The sequence below is a fragment of the Schistocerca cancellata genome, chromosome 6 (genome assembly GCF_023864275.1).
Source record: "Schistocerca cancellata isolate TAMUIC-IGC-003103 chromosome 6, iqSchCanc2.1, whole genome shotgun sequence".
Lineage (NCBI taxonomy): Eukaryota > Metazoa > Arthropoda > Insecta > Orthoptera > Acrididae > Schistocerca > Schistocerca cancellata.
In genome coordinates, this window is record NC_064631.1 from 437,007,808 (window position 1) to 437,018,365 (window position 10,558).

Genomic DNA, 10,558 nt, shown 5'->3' on the forward strand with positions numbered 1-10,558 from the left:
GGTTCGAATCCTGTCTCGGGCATGGATGTATGTGATGTCCTTAGGAGAGTTAGGTTTAAGTAGTTCTAAGTTCTAGGGGAGTGATGACCTCAGAAGTTAAGTCGCATAGTGCTCAGAGCCATTTGAACCATTTTAGGGCCACAGTGTGGGAGTGAAATGGCGCGGCAACTGGGAACGTACTCCAAAGTTCAAGCTCGCGGGGCAGTACAACCCTTGTTGGGCGAAACGTCTAAATTCCACACAGACCCACTGTGAAAGTCTGACTTATTTGGACCAAATACAATGGCGCATCTATCATAGAATGGTGACAACAATTTGATCGAAACAGCGTAGAAGTGTGTGATGTTGATCGTGAAAGAAGGCCATCGACATGGACCACACACAACTGTGTCCAGGCAGTCGTGGAACCGATTCGCAACAATAGCAGATTTTCCGACAGTGAGGACGTTCACACAGCTGTTCTCGAATGGCTCCAGGACCAGGGAGCGGGTTTCGATCGCCGAGGAATTTGACTTTCGACCGTTGTTTACGGAGACTTGTTGACTATGCTGATAAGTAGTGTCATGTGTCCGTGTCACTTCGTAGTGCAGGAGTCAATAAAAGTTATTCGATCTCCCATAATAATGTTTCCCTTACTTCTGAAGTCCCCTCAGCCTTGTCACTTATTGTCACAAACAGCTGCGAAAAAAAGGTCATTTTCATAATTGATCAAAAGCGGGCTTCACAAGTCCGCTTCAGAAGATAGGTTCAACGTCTTGGCTTCATTCAGTGTCGAAAGCGATATTTTAAGACAACCTAGTTATGAAGATACTGTATGTACCCTCAATACCATGAACACAGGCGCAAACCAATTAGCCAATATGCTTACTTCAAACTTTCATGTCCAGGCTGCTTATTTGGGAAAATACTGTGTTTGAATCAAATATAGGTCAAATTTGCATAATTCGCCCTTTTTTAGCCCTGCCTTCGTATAACACACGTTTGTTTACAGTTACATATTTTATTTTTGAAACTGAAATAATCATTTTTGCGAGAACTTGAATCTCATGTTTTTGCTATCTTTCAAAAAAATTGTTGTCCCTAACAATACCAATAAACCCATTTGAATACTTTAATGATTTCAGTTCTTCTCATTTTTAATCTCATCAGTACAATCAATCATTCAAGTTGTATACTAAAATTTCTACAATTGAATAATAAACGATGTTAACAGGATTTAATTCCATCATTGCTCTAAAATGCTATTTTTCTAACTCAGTTACGAAAAATGGTGCCCGGTATCTAGGGTCAGGCTAGTGGTCTATAACTTATGAATAGGGCCCTGATAAAAGACATCCTTAGGCTCAAATAGGAATGTACTGGTCTCACATTAAGACTGCAACAGGTGGAGCAACGGTTCACTGGAGACACTGAAGACACACTGGAAGACGCCGGATGAGATGGTTCAATGTTATCAAGAGGAATGCTAAAGCATGATGGTAGCTGACATCAAAAATGGAATGAAGGTGTAAAATATGCAAGCGACCTGCATTAAGTGGACTGTTAATGGCTATTAAAGAATAAGAATAGGAGATTAGGTCATTATGCTTGATGTGTGGTGGAAAAAGTGTTGTTTTTTCATTCATGTTTGAACGAGGGTGCTCGAAATTTTTACGTCAAGTTTGGTTACGATAATACGCATTATAGATGAACCCCAGTGTGGTATTTGACTATGATGGAGTAGGAAACCAACCGATTTCTTCGAGTTGGAATTAGTTCGGGTTTCGTCTGTCATATCTATAGAAAAGACAGGTGGCCGAATTGGGACGAGAGCCAATTTCTCCCATATGCGAATCCAGTGGCTGAACCACTGTACAATCTCTCTCAGTAATTGAATTGTATTAAGAGGAGAACAACTGCAGACCGTAGCACTCAGACCAACGTAAAACTGTCATCTGGTCCAACGAATCATCCTATCTCCAACAAGAGGTCGAGTTTGCTTGAGTAATCACTTGCGTAAGCTTCCCGTCCAGATAATGATGAAGAGCATGAGGCGATATAACAGGGTGTTTTTGCGATGATGATTCAGACATTGAGGAATAGTTCAGATATTCGAGCTTAAATAATATACTTGTCACTGAAAGGAACTGAGGAGGTCATTTAATGAGTAGAGTGAGTTTCAGTACGATAGTTACTTCAATCAGGATGATACCGCTAAATGGGGACAAACTATAGGAAACGATCCTTGAGATTAAGAGCAAGAATGGTTATATGGCCACATGGCCACGAATTTGTTCCCAGAGAAGTATAACCTGAACGCGGAGTGACCCCGGTATCAGCACCAGGTACGTGGCCTGTCAGCATGGAGGAAGCCAGACTACCTCCTTGACAACTACCACTGTCCGTATTACTTACAACACGTGCAAGCTATATCACCTTCAAACTTGCCTTCGCGGCGACGGTTTTGTCGGTCGCACATGTCACCACAGTGCTGGGATTTTTGTCATCCATCCTTTACGTAGATGAGGCTGCCTTTACGAGGGGTAGTATAGTCAACCTCCACAAAGCCCACCCGTGTGGTAAGGTGGCAGAGAACCATTAGCATCAGTGTGTGGGTGAGAATTATTGGCGACTGCCTCACGGAACCAGTCACCCGCAACACCTCACAAACGAGGCATATCTGCGCTTCCTAGGGGTGATCCTGGTAGCTACTTTGTTGGCACAAAAGTTACTGTGGCTACCACATCATTCTGCTCTACCTCTATGCCTTCTTGAATTTGGAGATAAATCACTAGCACGGTATGTTCTCATACGTGTTTTCAACCACTGCAACCTACGCTGCCGAAGATCTCTTATCACCACACCCGAGTGAATGTACCTGCCTTGAAACGCTATTCTGACCTTTTTTCTCGTGCAAGCTCTAAGGGGTCTCCTTCCCCTTCCAGAAAAACGTTTAACTTTCCTTCCGATTTGAACCCTCATCCGTTAGCCTAGTTTTATACAAGGCTGTTACAGCAATATTAAGCCTTGCTAATTCCATTTCGATGACGGCTGTTTTGCGTATAACTTGAGATTTGCACAACTGTCTATGAAGCCTTGCACCAGACTGCGATTATTCCATGTTCCAAACCATGATAAGGTAGGTTTATACTTCTTTTTCGCTTCAGCAGATGTTGACATTACAGCGACGACTTTTGACATAGCTAGACGCTCCTAAACGGGCCAGATCCTAATCACTGCCTGGGGTCTGCTCAGCTTGAAGTTGGTGGTGACACGCCAGTAGACCTAAGATGGGCCTTACCATTGTCGATAGCGACCTCTGGCGCCCGCCCTGCTGACTTGTAACTGGTAAACTATCGCTACCAATGGTAATTCTACGTGACTGCAGGTGGACTGAGCGTCCTCTCGGTTGATGCTACTGCGCCTGGGACGCGGTTTAGGTGTCAGCGAGTTTGCCCGTTATTTGTGCCGCCCTCTCGGCCTTGCTGACTGGTTCCACACGAGCGAAAACTCGCAAGTTGGATCGTCTGCAGGCATTTTCCGCTCATTTTCGGTTGCACCGTACTCGCACTTAACGGAAATGCCAATTCCGGGATTGCTTCGGAATTGTTCTTCTACTGGTACAGTCCGTATCTCTGAAAAAAAAGTGAAGAATCGGGATAGAATAAAGGAAGAATGGACGTTGTGAGACACGCCTGACTCCTCCGCTGAGGTCCAACAGCTTGGGTGCCAGTACGCTACCGCCGACATAGCCCTCCGCATCACGGAAGCAAGCAGTAACTCTCACCCGCTCGGGTTGCTCTACGTTTAAGGTGGTGTCTCCCGAGAGGAGAAGGAACATATACTTATTAAAAACTGAAAGTTTTTATGGCTGGTAGGTTGGTTCGGGGGAGGGGATCAAACAGCGAGGTCACCGGTTCCACCGGATTAGGGAATGATGGGGCAGGAAGTCAACCGTGCCCTTTCACAGGAACCGTCCCGGCATTTACCTGAAGCAGTTTAGGGAAATCATGGAAAACGTAAGTGAGGATGGGCGGACGTAGGTTTGTACCGTCGTCTTCCCGATTGCGAGTCCAATGCGCCAACCACTGCGCCACCTCGCTCGGTCGGTATTAATGTTCCACAATAATAATTATTTTTGATTTTATTGTGAACTGGTGACAGCTTCTAACTCTACAATTGCTGTTATTTCTTAAGTCATGTGACGATGTGGAGATTATGCACCTATACGAAAAATACAAATTTGCAGAGCTTCAGTTTGACACTGGTACAAAACAAGGACCGTTTCATAATGATATACTGTATATTTTAGAACCTAAAGATACGAGTATAAATCCCTAAACTCATAGATTGACTGATCTATACATATTGTACTACATAACTTACACAGATATTAATTAAAGTCTCTAAACTATACAGAAACCGATAAAATGAATCAAGCATATTAAAATAGACACAAGGAAGATATGAACAAATAAACGTTATATTACAGTGCACTCAAAGGCTAAAAGTACATGGATATAAAGGCCAAAATGGTACATCAAGTGAGTAGTGGAACAGACTACTGCGGCATATGGACAAAAATACAGATGTTGGTGAATGTGATGAACAGAAAGGGAGACGGGAATGGGTGGAAAAAGGAGACAGTGTAATTGGGACTTGAAATGCAGTGCCACAGTTTACGACAAGAATATCATCTTACCGTGCCGACAATGTAAACTGACTGCTACTGCTTTAGCAAAGGAGAATAATGGAACTGTATTTGATGATTAAGGACTAAGTTAGGAACCTGTGACTGGCGATTATTGATAGCCAGAATTTCCAATAATGTTAGTTCTCTGCCTTTATTTGATCTATGGAGGATCTCACATTTAATGCCATAAGGATTCTTTTTTAGTCTCTATCTACTTTCATGTTCAGTCATTCTAATAGTTGTAACACAGCCTGATTAATATTTGTATATAGTTTGCAACACATATTCCCGAAAATTTATTAAGTTCCACTGTGTACTAAACGTAGAATCTTGTCTTCACTGGCGAACAGAGCGTGGTCAATAGTATTCCTAGTATAGAAAGCTGATATACATTTCCTAGATTTTAATCTGCTCACAGCTACCTGTTAAGAGCTACTGCTTCATATAACATGAGGGCCTATTTGCTGTTGATACGACAGGCAACAAAATATAAAACAAATTATTTTGTGGAACATTAATATTGTGTGTTTTAGTTTTTAATAATACGTAATACCTAACTTGAATTTTAGCTTTACGTGTATGACTATTGCTTCCCATCATATTACAGTAAATCACTCTACAGCTCGTTGGCTCAAGTGCTGTCATGAATTCTTTTGACAAGTGGAAGCCACATAGCCCCTAAACTAGGCACTACGAATGTAGTGTGTGGATATTCACTTGGGAATATGGGTCTCACGGGGAGCGTGCAAGGGATAAATCCCTGCAGTCGCACTATTCTCTGCGCCCTCGGTGGCTCAGATGGATAGAGCGTCTGCCATATAAGCAGGAGATCCCGGGTTCGAGTCCCGGTCGGGGCACATATTCTCAACTGTCCACGTTGGTGTACATCAACGCCTGTCGACGGCTTAGGGTCTTGATTTAACTATCATTCCATTACTCTTGATTGTCGGACCGTATGGCGGGCGACAGTCAGATTGGTATCCCACCACTGTTCGGGGCGTCTCCAGACACGTTTTTGGTCTGGAATCTCATTGACTGGAGTGGAATTGTATTCAGTGATGAGTCCCACATCGAACTTAGCCCCGACGAGGAGCGAAGCCGCATCTGGAGATGCCCTGGACAGCGATGGGGTACCAACCTCACTGCCGCCCGCCATACAGCCTGACAACCAGGAGTGATGATGTAGATTGCCATTTCCTTTCGTAGCAGGACGCCTTTGATTGTCATCCACAGCACCCTTACAGCTCAATGGTACATCGACGATATCTACATCAAGTTGCCCTTCATGCCGGCCGAAGTGGCCGAGCGGTTCTAGGCGCTACAGTCTGGAACCGCGCGACCACTACGGTCGCAGGTTCGAATCCAGCCTCGGGCTTGGATGTGTGTGATGTCCTTAGGTTAGTTAGGTTTAAGTAGTTCTAAGTTCTAGGGGACTGATGACCTCAGCAGTTAAGTCCCATAGTGCTCAGAGCCATTTGAACCTTTTTTTTTTTTTTTTTTTTTTTTTTTTGCCCTTCATGGCAAGCCATCCTGGGCTTGCGTTTCACCAAGTCAATGCCCGCCCGCATACCCTGCGAGTTCCTACTGTTTATCTTCATGCCTGCCAAACCCCACTTTGGTCAGCAAGATCGTTGGATCTTTCCCCAGTTGAGAACTTTTGGAGAGTTATGGACAGGGCCCTCCAACCACGCCTCAGTTGGACAGAATTTGGCACGATATCCGTGAACAGGACATCCAACAACTCTGTCAGTCAATGCCAACCCGATCTTCTGCTTGCATAAGGACCAGAGGTGGGCCAACACGTTACTGACTGCTCAATTTTTGAAGCTCTTTCTCTTAAATAAACAATTTTTTTCCTGAAATTGTAGTGATCTGTTTGTCTGTACATGTACAGCATATCTACTAAGCTCCGTTCCATTAGGATAATTCCTTCGTGGTGCGACCTTTCATTTGTCTTATGGCGTACATCGAGGGATGTCACATTTTGAAATTTTTCACTTTTCCGTCCCACATACATTTTTCTTTACTTTTCCCTGTATTTCTTTTGAGCGTCAGGAAACCCCTAGTCTTCGTGGGCCCAGGGCATTGCTTCGATTCTCCCAACCTAGTCAGGTCCCTAGTTAGAGGGCTAAGTTCACGTGTTTCCTGCATTGTTTCTCTCTTTGACAGATCCTAAGACGGATTGCTTGTAAATCAAAACTGGTCATATTTAAAGAAAACATTGTGATCCGAAACTATTCCATAAAAAACTGTCATTGATACAGTAATCGTGGTTTGAATCCATCACTGCTTTTCGTTCTCTGCAGCTTATCTCACTCAATTGCTGATGTGTGGAGCTTCATTTCACTAAAATGTTTACTCAGTCAAAGAGCCCCGCCTTCTCTGGCTGAGCTACAAAGGCTTACGTTTTTAGATGCTCCTTCCTATTTACCTCAAATCTTGAAAAGAAGTGAAAACATCACACAGACAAACTGCTCTATTCCCTACCTACTTCCGCAAACAGCCTTTTTTAAATCGCGGCGTTTGACACGTTAACAACATGAGTCCGCGTGGAGATACACTCGCTGCTTGCAGAGATAAGCACACACCTTGCGCAATAGAGCTGCAGCGATGTGTGAGGAAAGACGGACATTTGCCATTTTTCCGTTTTACAGCAACTAAGTATCCCTCCTCGAAATCATTTCCGTCGTCAGAAAATGACCCTCTTGTAGTACACATGGAGCCGTGTCGCGGGCATTTTTCCACACAAGCAGTGTATTGTTTGGTACCCCCTCGTCTTCCTAAAACATCAGTCGCCTTTCCTTGGGCTCTTGGTAAGACCTTCAAGAGTGAATCTGAATCTAGTGAGTCCGCCCCCATAGCTGAGTGGTCAGTGAGAGTGGCTGCTATGCGGAGAACCTGGGTTCGATTCCCGGTGCTGCCAGGGATGTTTCGTTGGTGGGCTGACTGCTACGGGGTGCACTCAACCTCTTGACGTCAACTAAGGAGCTACTTCATTGAGAAGTGGCTACTCCAATGTCAAGAAATCCGACAACGGCCAGGAGGGCAGTGTGCTGACCACATGCCCCTCCATACCGCGTCCAGTTACGCCACTGGCAGAGGATGACACGGCGGTCGGTCGGTTCCGATTGACTGATCAAGGCCATAACGCGGTGTTTTACTTTGCTAAATCTACTGAGTGAAAAAACTGATTGATTTTAGGGTTCCGTACCCCAGTCAGTATAAAACGAACCCTCACAGGATCACTTAGTTCTCCATCTGTCTGTCTGTTCGACTGTTAAGCATATATGTTCTCAGGAAAAGAATAACGAATCAAGTTGAAATTTATATCACATACTAAAGTCTACGGCCCCTGGCAGTATGAAAATGTTAAGCTGCTGAGTAAATGCACTCAAAAGAAACGGCCATTTATGTCATAATTTTGATAATCGCAAACGCTCTCATCAAAACCACTAAGGTACTTCCCCTTGACCTAGAATCACAACATTTAGCAAGAAGCAAGGTTTCACAGCACAAGTAAAAGAAAAAAATCCGCAAATTGTTAATTTGTAATTACATCACACGGTTTTTTTGTCATTTGTTTTCCGCTTGCCTGCCTGTCCGTCTGTTGAGTATCGATATAGAAACCTTAGAGCGCGAATCAAATCTTATTGCTATGCGAAATATTAAAAGAAGAAACAACTCATTTTCTATTTAAGGTAATTCCTAAGATCTTTAAAATCTTTTAGTGAAAGCAGAAAGAACTAGGTTTATTGTATTCCTCTGGTTTCAATAAACTCGTGCTATCTAATAAACTGAGTAGTAAGAATGAATATATGAAATTTCTTTTATTTTTTAGTTTAATAATGGATCTTTTTAATTCTATAATTTATGAATTATTTCACTTTCCATCGGAAAAAGTGGGACAGTAATTTAAAAAATGTCATTTTATACAGACGTGTTAAACGTACAACACTGTTTAAGTACGTAAACCGGTATTGTATGCATGAAGAAAAGTTTCCAGTTAGCGGTTAAATATTAGAAAATTTGCCGCGCAAGTACTTGAAAAATGATGGAACTGAAAAGGAAAACACACATTTGTGTCTGATATTAAAGAGAAATAGTCTATTAATAAAGTCATATATGAGTCCAACAATTATTCAGTAATTGTGGTCACAGTTGTTCTCTTGAGTAAATATTGAAATATTTGTAGCCTTAACTTGTCAAAATCTTTCAAAACAGAATCTGAACCTATTGGCTCGAAGGCACTGCTTTCAGTACCCCGATTTGACAGTTTACAAAATTGTCTCTAGAAAACGTTGTATAATATACAGAGTGACAATTACTGAACTATATGAAATGAAATCGTCATAACTTCTGAACTGTTTGCGTTAGAACGTTCAAACTGCACAGTTGACCGCGGCGCATGATGGTACAGTGACGAAGCACACTTTTATGTGGATGGGCTCGTCAGTAAGCAAAATTGGCGCGTTTGCGGGACTGAGAATCCCCATTTCGCGATCGAGAAGTCTCTTCACCCTCAACAGGTGACCGTGTAGTGTGCAGCGTCCAGTCACGGAATAATCGGTGCGATATTCCTTGATAGCACGGTGACTGCCGAACGGTAAGTGAACGTTTTGAAAGATGATTTCTTTACCATTATCCAAAGTGACCGTGATTTCTACAAGATGTTGTTCCTGCAAGACGGAGCTCGACCCCATCGAAGCAGGAGAGTGTTTGATATCCTGGAGGAGCACTTTGAGGACTGCATTGTGGCTCTAGGACATGGGCCTCGATTGTCCGCCATATTTTCCGGATCTGACCACATATGACTCCTTTTTGTGGGGCTATATTAAAGACAAGATGTACAGCAATAACCCAAAAGCCGTTGCAGAGTTGAAAACAGCCATTCTGGAGGTCATCGACAGCATCGACGTTCCGACACTTCAGATGGTCATGCAGAATTTCGCTATTCTTCTGCGGCAATGACAGCAGGCATATCGAACATGTCATAACCTAAATATGAATATCTGTAGCGACGTTTATATTTTGAATAAAGTGTGTGACGCCGTAGTTTGTAACTAATTTGCGTTTTTTTTCCATATAGGTCAATAATTGTCACCTTGCATGTCTTTATCAGTTTGAGTTTTGAGAGGCCTCTTTCGCCCAGGGACATGGCTCATGGGTGAAATTTCATTATAAGGGGACATAATCGAAAAGTTTATATTTCCAATACATTGATAGTAATTATGGTAATATTTCATACTGAGGTCAGTGGCGTTCCATTAGCACGTGTTTGCAGCTATCGCGCCAACTATTCGTTCGTGAACCCATGTTAAATGGAAAGTTTCTGATTCTGTTGTCGTGATAAGCATAATACACTCTGCTTACAGACTTGGTGCACTTGTGAGCCACTGGCGCCCCTCTAAGCTTGGTTTCCAGGCGGCCGCTTGTATCGCTTGTCCCTTAGACTAGTCCTGGGCGCACAACTTCATGCCTTGGCTGTCGTAAAATATCCGTCGAAGCGGAATGGAAGTACTCCCTTTCAGCTTGAGAAATACTGAAACTACCTTCTGCCTCTTCCTCTCTGATAAGCTGTGAAGTCGCACAAGAGTTAGTATAGGGCTCTCTCCTTTTCCCACTCGTTATCAATGACATCTCATTAAATCCCCCACATACTTTCCCTGTGTTATTTGCAAATGTCTCGATATCCGTGTAACTGCTGCAATCTACATGCATTTGCGCCTGCTTGCGGAATTCGAGCGTCGGTAACGTTCCCTATGACCTCTATTTTCTTTTGATTTATCCATCTCACTCATTTCTAGAGTTGCATCTGAGAGGAAGGAATGAGTTGTCTGACTTCTCAGAAGGTACGATTTCAGAATTCCAGCAGTAAATTTCTGCCTG

The 10,558-nt window shown here is 43.1% G+C and overlaps 1 non-coding gene across 1 annotated transcript; it reads left to right on the top strand.

Moving 5' to 3' along the window:
- The first annotated feature begins 5,454 nt into the window (after positions 1 to 5,454).
- On the top strand, positions 5,455 to 5,529 carry Trnai-uau (transfer RNA isoleucine (anticodon UAU)). The gene has a single exon. It is a non-coding gene; the product is annotated as a tRNA-Ile (tRNA).
- The last annotated feature ends 5,029 nt before the right edge of the window (positions 5,530 to 10,558 follow it).